The sequence below is a fragment of the Suricata suricatta genome, chromosome 16 (assembly GCF_006229205.1).
Source record: "Suricata suricatta isolate VVHF042 chromosome 16, meerkat_22Aug2017_6uvM2_HiC, whole genome shotgun sequence".
Lineage (NCBI taxonomy): Eukaryota > Metazoa > Chordata > Mammalia > Carnivora > Herpestidae > Suricata > Suricata suricatta.
In genome coordinates, this window is record NC_043715.1 from 3731343 (window position 1) to 3740644 (window position 9302).

General features: G+C 53.1%; 1 long non-coding RNA gene across 2 annotated transcripts; it reads left to right on the plus strand.

The window, feature by feature from the left end:
* The first annotated feature begins 6 nt into the window (after window positions 1-6).
* Window positions 7-3719, plus strand: LOC115281079. 2 transcript variants are annotated; one of them, XR_003904065.1, is made up of 3 exons: window positions 7-139; window positions 2979-3150; window positions 3411-3719. It is a non-coding gene; the product is annotated as an uncharacterized LOC115281079 (long non-coding RNA). The 2 variants fall into 2 exon arrangements; XR_003904066.1 differs by having other exon boundaries at window positions 2979-3034.
* Window positions 3720-9302: the final 5583 nt, after the last annotated feature.

Genomic DNA, 9302 nt, shown 5'->3' on the forward strand with positions numbered 1-9302 from the left:
CCCCAGCCACCAGACTCGCCACCCCTGGGGTCCTCCAACGTCCCTGTCGCGCGGCCCTTAGTGACCAACCTGAGCGCTACGAAGGGTCAACAGCCCGCTGCGCTCCCTCTGAAGAGAGGCCTCCGCCTGGCCCCTCTAGGTAAGGTCACCTTCCCCCTCTGTCGCCACTTCCAGCTTTGCGCTTTCCCTGGCTCTCGGCACCGTCGAATGTTCCAAATCCCTTTCTTGCTCATTTGGTTTATTGTCTCTCCCCCACTAGAAACCCTCCAGGACAGACTTGACTGTCAGTTTTATTTACCGCTGGGCTCTCAGGACTGACCCGCAGTAGGCGCTCCGTAAAATCAGTAAATACTTGTGAAATGAATGAATTTAACTGTCATTCACCAGTCTATCCGCTGTCAGCTTGGATGAACCTGGACACCATTACGCTAAATGAAGGAAGTCAGACACAAAAACGACACTGGTATGGTTTCTGTTAACACGAAGTGCGCAGAACAGGCAAACCCATGAGACAGTAGACGGGTGGTGGCCTGGATCCGGATCCTTTGAGTGCTATTCTCAATGTCCCTCCATCTCTTTCCCCCTTTTCCGTGGGGACAAACACAGGCTCACTCTTCAGTCCTTCAGTCAGGCATCATCTTCACTCTGAAACCTTACTTGCTCATCTTGGACCCTCCCTTGACCCACGTCCACTCCAAAAAAGCTAATCCTGCATCTCGTTCTACGACCGTATCTTGACATATGAATGTCTGCTATTCCTTGAACTCAGGCATGCCTTCATTCATTAATTCATTCAACAGACTCATAGGGAATTTCTACTATGCACCAGGCACTATGGTACGTGCCAGGGATAGACAAGACATTTTCAGGAATTTTAGGCAGGGAGGCAAACAAGTAAGTGAGCAATTACCATATCATCACGGTCAGTCTTATGTTAGGGCTCTATTCGGGGCTGTGGGTGGGAAGTATTCTTTTTTATAGCTGTAGTTAACAATTCTCTCTGTCTATATATACATATAATATATTTTTATATATAGTAGGTGGGTGGATATAATATAATGAATGATATATGTATGTATCTCTATGTGTACATGGGTATATATCTATTGGAAAGATTTTTTTAATTAAAAATTTTTTAATGTTTTATTTATTTTTGAGAGAAACAGTATGAGCAGGGGAGGGTCAGAGAGAGATGGAAACACAGAATCGGAAGACAGGTTCCAGGCTCTGAGCTGTCAGCACAGAGCCTGATGTGGGGCTCGAACCCACAAACTGTGAGATCATGACCTGAGCCAAAATTTTAGAATTTTCTCTCAAATTCTAAAAGTAGTGCCTGCATAACATGTGAGATACAGAGAAGTACAAAAGGAAAAATAAACCACTCACTTCTGCACCATCCGAGACTAATCATTGGCAATATTGTCATGTCTTCAGGTTTTTCTCTTATATAACTTCTTTACAATAGTACCATCAATACAACATGCAGCTTACTATGTACTGGGCATTGCTCTAAGCCCCTGCACCTATTAACTTAGCTCATCTCCGTGCCTTTTTGTGGAAGGTAGTATTACTTGCCCTGTTTACAGATGGGGAGACTGAGGCCCAGAGTAGTTAAATCACTTGGCCAAGGCCACATAGCTTGGAGGGAGCAGAGCCGAGTTTTGAACCCAGGAAGTCAGGCTCCACAGTCTGCAGGTCTAAACTAATCTTGTCCTCTGCACCCTGGTGCCTATGTGCGGTGGCAGAAGTGATGTGCACCCCATGCGTGGAAGCTGGCAACGCGCACCCACAAAAGCAGGGGGGAAATCACCCCCCTAAGGAGAGCAGCTGTCAGGACTTAAGTGTAAATCAGCCCAGTACGTTCCCCAGGCATACACTACCCACGCACCGATGCAAACCAAGTCACGTGGTACAGGCCCTTTGTGGACTGCCTTTTTTTCCTCTTCCGCAAATACCATGAGTTTTTCTCAAGCCCTAAGTTCTTTTCTATGATGTGCTTCTACAGGGGCATCTGATACCCCGACCTTGATTGTGTGTTTGACACCCCCGCTTTCACTGTTGTAAATAACGCCGGGCGAACATTCTTGCACACGCGCCCTTGTGCACATCTCTAATGATAAAGTGGAGCTGCTGGGCCAGGGGAGTGCATTTTTGCAAGGCTCCCAATAGCCCCTGAAGGCTGTTCTGGTGGGTACCCCTGAAGGGCCCAGCGTCCTGAAACTTCTGAGATTCAGAACCTTTGCAGGATCCAGGGCAAAATGAAAATGTGGGGCCCCTTGTTCAAAAAGCAGGAAGAAAGCGATTTCCTTTCTTCTGCGGTCTCTCTTGATCTATCGTGGTGCTGATTTGTGCCGTGTGCCTTGGGCACAGGGATGCTTGTGGGACACGCAGACCTTCACAGCACCGGCACCGGGGCCATGTGATGTGGGGGCAGGGCCCAGAGGCTTGGCCCTCAGCCTCCCTGCACCTGTGCCCAGACCCCCACGGAGCGACACGGATGTAAACCTGTGAGCCACGCCCACCAACCCAGGCTCCATTGTCACACTCAGCCTCGCTCACACGATACAAATCCAACCAATGGAATTATTAAGAATCCCAAGACCACAATCTCAGAGCGTTAAATCCCAAGTTTGGGGCCTGAGTGTCTGCTGGCCCTAGAGGAGGCCGGTGGAACTGTCACCGAAGAGAGACATGTGATTTCTACCCTCAATTCTTCAGAAACACGCACAGCTGAGTACCCCTTGTAAAGAACGCCTCATCTGGATACACAGAATGGCAAAAAAAAAATAGAAGAATAGAAAAGAAAAGACCAAAAAAAGGCGGCCGGGGTGGCGGGGGGAGGAGGAAGGTGTAAGCGAGTGAGGCCCGGGTTAGTGACGGGTAACATACACGGGCCCCGAGTCAAACACTTTCGGTGCCCATGTAATCAATCCTCCGGTAGCCTTCAGGGCCCGTGCTGCCGTTACCCCACTTTACAGATGAGGAAACAGAGGCTCCGAGGGAGTGGAGGACGCAGCCCGTACCCCACAGATGGGTGAGCGCAGGAAGCAGGAGGAGGAACCCACACCATCGTGTGCCAGCGCCCCAACTCAACCAGCAGGCTAGAAACTTCTGTGGAAGGGCTGCAAGCTGCTTTTCTTTCAGGCTGAGGTGGCTCTGACCTTCCGCGCCCAGGAGTAGGAAGGAGAGGCCTGGAAAGGGGTCCCCATGAGCCGCCAGCCACCCTTCCAGATAGCAGCTGGGCTCGGCGGGGGCGGAGCCTGAGAACGGCCGCTGGCAGCCAGCCCCGCCCCCTGCCCCGCCCCCACCCCCACCCCGCAGGCAGTTTGCAGGCTCCCAGGGCTCCCGGAGGAGGAGGGAAGGAGAAGGAGGTGGGCCTGTTCCCTAAACAGTCTGTTCTTCTCACTAAGGGCTGCCTTTGGCCCAGCTTCCCTCCCCGAAGCTGAGTAATCTAGAAAAATTGCAGCCAGGCATAGAGGAACGCGCGCAGGGGCCAGCCTGGATCACGTCCTCAAGCTCGGTTCTTGGCAAGCTCACTCCTGTAAGTGTGGAGCTGTTTAGACCGGAGGACGACAAGCAACAGACGCCTCTAGAGGATCAGGCCCGCCAATGGGTAGAGCCACACTGGGAGTCCGGGCCCAGTCCGGGCCCAGACCCGGCCCAGACCCAGCCTGGGCCGTCAGTCTCTAATTTCAGATAAAAGGAAAAAGACCTCTTCACGACCTGCACTTGCTGCTTCTTCCTTCCCAGTGCTTTTCTCCCGGGCTCTGCCTGGATCCCAGCCCCGGCCTGGCTGCTCCCGGCTGTGAACTGGACCAGTTTCAGTGTGCCTGTTTCCTCCTGGCTCCAAAGTGGGGTGGCCCTTGTTTCTCCCACATGGTGGGATGGATTTAAATGACTTCACACAGGGACCCCTGGAGGGCTCAGTCGGTTGAGCATCCAACTTCCGCTCAGGTCACAGTCTCACGGTTTGTGGGTTTGAGCCCCGCATCGGGCTCTGTGCTGACAGCTCGGAGCCTGGAGTCTGCTTGGGACTCTATGTCTCCCTCTCTCTCTCTCTCTCTCTCTCTGTCCCTCCCCTGCTCATGCTCTCTCTGTGTCTCAAAAATAAATATTTAAAAAAATAATAAAGAAATGACTTAACCCATGACCAGCCCTCCCAGCGGCACCTGTCACTGAGAGCTGAATACGAGTGAGCCTTTGCAGACGCTGCCTGACGCTCTGCCAGCCAGAGAGCCATTCCTGGCTGCGGCTCCTGCTTCCTGGCAAAAGAGAAATCGGCGGGAAGTGGATGCTCTTCCTAATAGTCATTTATACCTTAGCATTTCATCACTTCCAGCACTTTCTCAAGATCAAGCTGCTACTGGAAGGAAGGAAAGACAGCAGCTCCCAAAGGGAGGTAGGGACAAGGTGACCGGGAAAACAGGGGCCACGTATAAGATGGACAGGAGGCTCCCTGCCAGGCACGGTTGCACCTGCCGCTGACACGGAGGCCCCTAAGTCAGGCCCGCAGCCTGACTCCTCCGTGGCACACCAGGCTGACCATGAGTTTCCCTTCGCACCAACTGTTAAGATGAAATGCTTGGGATTTCAGGGTTGCAAACCCGGTTTGGGTCTGAGGCCAGCAGGTAGCCCCGGGTGAACCGTGTCCTCCTCTAGAATCTTCAGACGTCTCGTGCAGAATCAGACAACGTGGAGAAAAGCCTTCCCAGAACCACCATGGCCGCAAGGGCAGAAGTCCGGTTGCTCGTAGTAAATCTGTTCATTGGTTACACTGTTGCGCTCCCTGGTGGAATTGTGACTGGACACACCTCAGGGTAGCCGTGTGCGTCGGTGGAGACCGGGGACCACACTCTGAATGTGGCATCTGGTATCAGTCTGGGGGGCGGCACGAGTCAAGCCCTCAGGCTCTAGAAGTGGTGCTGTGCAACATGGCCCCCAAGGGCCTCATGTGGCCATTTTCAATTTTGGTATTAGCTAAGATGACTTGAAACTCAGAATTCAGTTTCTTGGTTGCTTGAGACCCATTTCAAGCACCTCGCAGCCACACGCACTGGGGACTGCTGTACTGGCCAGCAGAGGTATGGGACAGTGCCATCATCACCAAGTACAGGAGATGTCATCCCACAGCGACGCTCACTACTAGCTTCCTGCCTTTGAGCAAGTTACTTACCGCTCTGGGCCCCTGGTTCCTCGTCTGCAAAAAGAAAATCAATCTATTCAACAGCAGATGGCTCACAGAGTGCCTGCAGCACTAAACAACACGGGTAAATTAAACCATGGCCCTCATGGAACGGACCTTCTAAAGGCGGGGCAAAAACAGCCCTTCTCTCCTGGAGTTGGTTTGAGAATTAGATGAAATAGAGCAGGAAAAGCACTGTACTTGGATCCTGGCACGTTCTAAGGGCTCAATGGATGGTAGCTGCTGTTACTATTCATAATCTCCTTAGCGCCCTTTTCCCACACCCCGCTAACTGGGACGGTAAACACATAACTTTCATGCCTATCCTCCTCACCCTCTGCCAGTGGCAGACATTGCTAATCGATCACAGCACACTTTCCACTGAGCCGGGAAGGAGTACCTCAGGTATTCTAGGAACAGAGCATCAGGCAGCAATCACTCTCGGACACATCCCCTCGGAACTCCCAGCACTCTGTTCCACCTCTGCATTCCTCTACAAGCCGCCTGGCCCCCCACAGTCCTGGGTGCTGGACCCCGGTGGTCCTCTGGGAGCTCAGATCCAGGCCCAGGCCTGCCCCTCCTTAGGAGAAGGAATAAATGCCTGGTCAGTACCTTGTCAGCTGATGGTCCGCTCCAACCCGCCAGTAACAGGCTTCTTGCCTCACTGCGTCCTGAAGCGGGCTCTTGCTTTGTTCCCACCAGGGTTCCAGGCTCGAATCCTGTTCCCCTTTTTTTGTTCCAGAAATGTGGATTGTTTCTAGGCAGGGCAAATAAGCCCTGGCCAAAAAGGTCTGAGTGAAAGCGCACATCTGCAGTGGGAGAGACGGACTCGGGAACGCACAATTGCACTATGGAGAAGACACGGGGTGGGCAGAGGAGACCCAGGGGAGGGAGGAACACTGGGTCCCTGGGAGTCGGCTTCATGGAGGAGATGCATGTCCTTGACTGCAGACTCCAGCCAGACCCTTTGCACGGCCTATCCAAGCCTCTCTGTCCTTACTGCAGGGGCTGACCTGGAGGGTGCCTCCTGACTCATCCGGAGGTCCTCTCTCTGGATCTAATGTCCCTTTTTTTTGCTGGTCCCTTCAATCATTCACTGAGCACAGCAGGTGGTAACCCCTGGTGTCAATGTCTGCATTCAGCTCTCCTCTTTACCGGCTGTGTGACCTTGGGCAAGTTACCCAAGACTCTCTGTGTCTTGCTCTTCTCCTCTGTGAAATGGGATTTACAACAGAGCCTACCACAGAGGGTCTGGGTCACAGGGAGAATTTTGTGAGTTATTGCAGAGAGTTTAGCATGGTGTTGGGGGTGCTGTTCTGAGTACACAATACTGGTCCCTCAGGATCCCCAGAGATTTTTCTTTTTTACTCTGTTGGCATGGTAAATTTCATGAACTTTTTTTTTTTTCCAAATACTATAGTTTCCTGCACCCCTGGGATAAAGCTTACCTGTGCGTGACAGGGAGCAATTGGGGACTGACATCTGAGCTATTCACAAGGGTAAGCGGGGTGGGGGGGGTCTGTAAGCAGGTGAAGGAGGAAAGGCATGGAAGGCAGAGGGAACTGTGTGGGTCCAAAGGCGGGGTGAGTCCAGGGAGAGTGCAACCTGGCTGCAACAAAGGGAGCTTTTGGGGCTCTGGAGAAGAGGGTGGGGGGATGGGGACTCCAGGAGGACAGAAACCTATCAACACTGAGCCAGGTGTCTGTGACTGAGGCAGCTTTATTTTCGTTTTTTAATGTTTATTTGTGAGAGAGACAGAGACGGAGTGCGAACAGGGGAGGGGCAGAGAGAGAGGGAGACACAGAATCCGAAGCAGCTCCAGGGTCTGAGCTGTCAGCACAGAGCCTGATGTGGGACTCAAACCCAGGAACCAAATCGTGAGATCATGACCCGATCCTGCCCTGGAGGGCACCTGCAGTCAGTGGTTGACCAGTGTCAGCGTGTAAAGCTGTGGCTCCCTAGCCTCAAGGCAGAGGGGACAATTTTGTGTTTCTATTCAAGCTCCGGCTTTCTTTCTGGGATTAAGCTGAGACCGCTCTTTGCTGGGCTTCCTCCTGCCCTCCTTCCTCTGCTCTTTATAAGTTTCTCCTGAGATCTCTCCCTTCATAAACCCCTGCGGAGAATCCGGGTCTCAACATCTGCTCATTAGAGGCACGTGCCCTAAAGCTCTGCAGCGGGACAAGTTGATGAGAAAGCAGGGCTGCAGGGGACAACTGGTTGTTTTGTCCTCCTGGTGAAGTGACAGCCCTGCCCCCTACCAGTCCTTTCTCTTTTAGTCAGGGGGTTTCCCCAGATGCAGACCTTGAGGCTAAGATTCAAGTTCAAGTGCAGAAACACTGGGAGGAAGAAGCAAGAGAACGAAGCGGAAGGCGTCCTAAAGGGCACAAATGAAGGCAGCCCCACTTCGGGGGGAGGCTGGACCTTTGTGCATGGGGAATTCTCGGGAATGGTTGGAGGACACACCCTCTCGAGCGTTCCCACTGCAGGGGTGGGGCGGACGGGGCACTTTCACAACATTCCTGGTGCCTGTCGGCTGACAGCTGCTCGCAAGACTCGTCAGCTTGCATTTCGAAGGCAAAGGACCCAGATCCAGGCCTGCAGACACCGGCAGCTGGAGAAGCAGGGCCTGCGGAACCGGATGAAACACCAACAGCATGGGCTGCACCCTCCTTTAGGAATTGATTACCTCCCCAAAGTCCTTTCCAGAAGTTTCTCTTGAGGTTGCCAATCGGAGAAACCCACCCACAGGCACGGGCATATAACCCATAGTTAGCCAGTCACAGCAGCCGACTTCCTCGGCAACAGTCATTGGCCCAAAGGGCGGACATGTCCTCCAGGCTGGGCCAATCAGAATCGTTCCCTGGCGTTTTTATACAGTTGCCAGGAGCGTGAAGTCCTCTCCTCTTTGTCGCTGAGGGAGGGTTGTAAGCCGAAGTTCTCCGCAGGGAAGTAGTTCACCTGCAACGGAAGTGAGTTGCATCCTCCATCTTTTTTCTCCCAAAACTATCGGCTTATTTCTGTTTCACTTGCAACAACCAAGTCCTACCTAACATGGGGTCTAGCCTCATTGTACTCCCTCAGACTCCCATGGAGATGAAGACCTATGAGTTGACTGAATATCTTGGGTTATGAGTCTGTGTGCTCAAGGCCAGGCCGTTCCCATGTGGTCGGTTCCCGGAAGGCTGAGCTCACTGGAAAGCTTTGTAGTTTTCTCTTCCAAGTTGCATAACGCATGTGATTCCAGGGAGTAGGAATGCGGTTGGGGGTGTGGGACAGGAAATCAGAGGGATATACCATCGAGGTGTCTGATGCAGGGGCGACTGTGTGGTGGCTCCCGTGGGACCTCTGGGGAGCCCGTGGAATCCATCTCAGAACTGTCTTTCCAGGAGACAGAATGGAGACACTTTTGTGCATGAGTTCCCGCAGCCCGCTGCTCAAGGGTAAGCCATGGGCGTCAACCCCAACATGTGCGTGTGTGAGTCCCCAGAGGGCTCTGCAAGATTGCATGCCATGGGGTCTGAGACATCTGAGGGCCAAAGGCAAGATGGCGGTGGCCTTGGCTGGGTGTCCCTGTCCCTTTGCTTTTGTAAAGGAGCCCCATGCATCAACAGCCCCGTGCAGTGACATGGGTGAGAGGCAGGGAGAGGGGATGTGAAGGGTGTGTACCTGGCCAAGTGACCATTTCTCATCCAGCAGATTGGGGGCCCCGGTCCACCTGTGCTGGGGTTTTTTGGATTATGACCATACCTGTGGAGTCATGTCCGCCTGCCACACCTCTTATCTGCCTTGGTGACCTTCAATCTCATGCAAAGTCCTTTTTCTGGACACCTCCTGGGCATCAAGAGATTTGGCTGGCCTAGTCTGGGTGTCAGTCCCCTGCCCCCTGCCTACTTCCTCTGACACCATTGGTGGGCTGGCACCAATCCTGCCCCGGCTGGCAGGTCCTCCTCCTGGCCCTGCCCCCTTCCTCTTGTATGTATGCATCTCACCGATTTCTTAACATTGTAAAGGAAAAAAGAATTCTGACCCCATCCATTGTGCCACCCATTGGCAAGCAGGATGGGCTGATCATTCCCCATTTGCTGCACCCGCCCCCCCCATCCCTTCTCCAGGTTCTCCA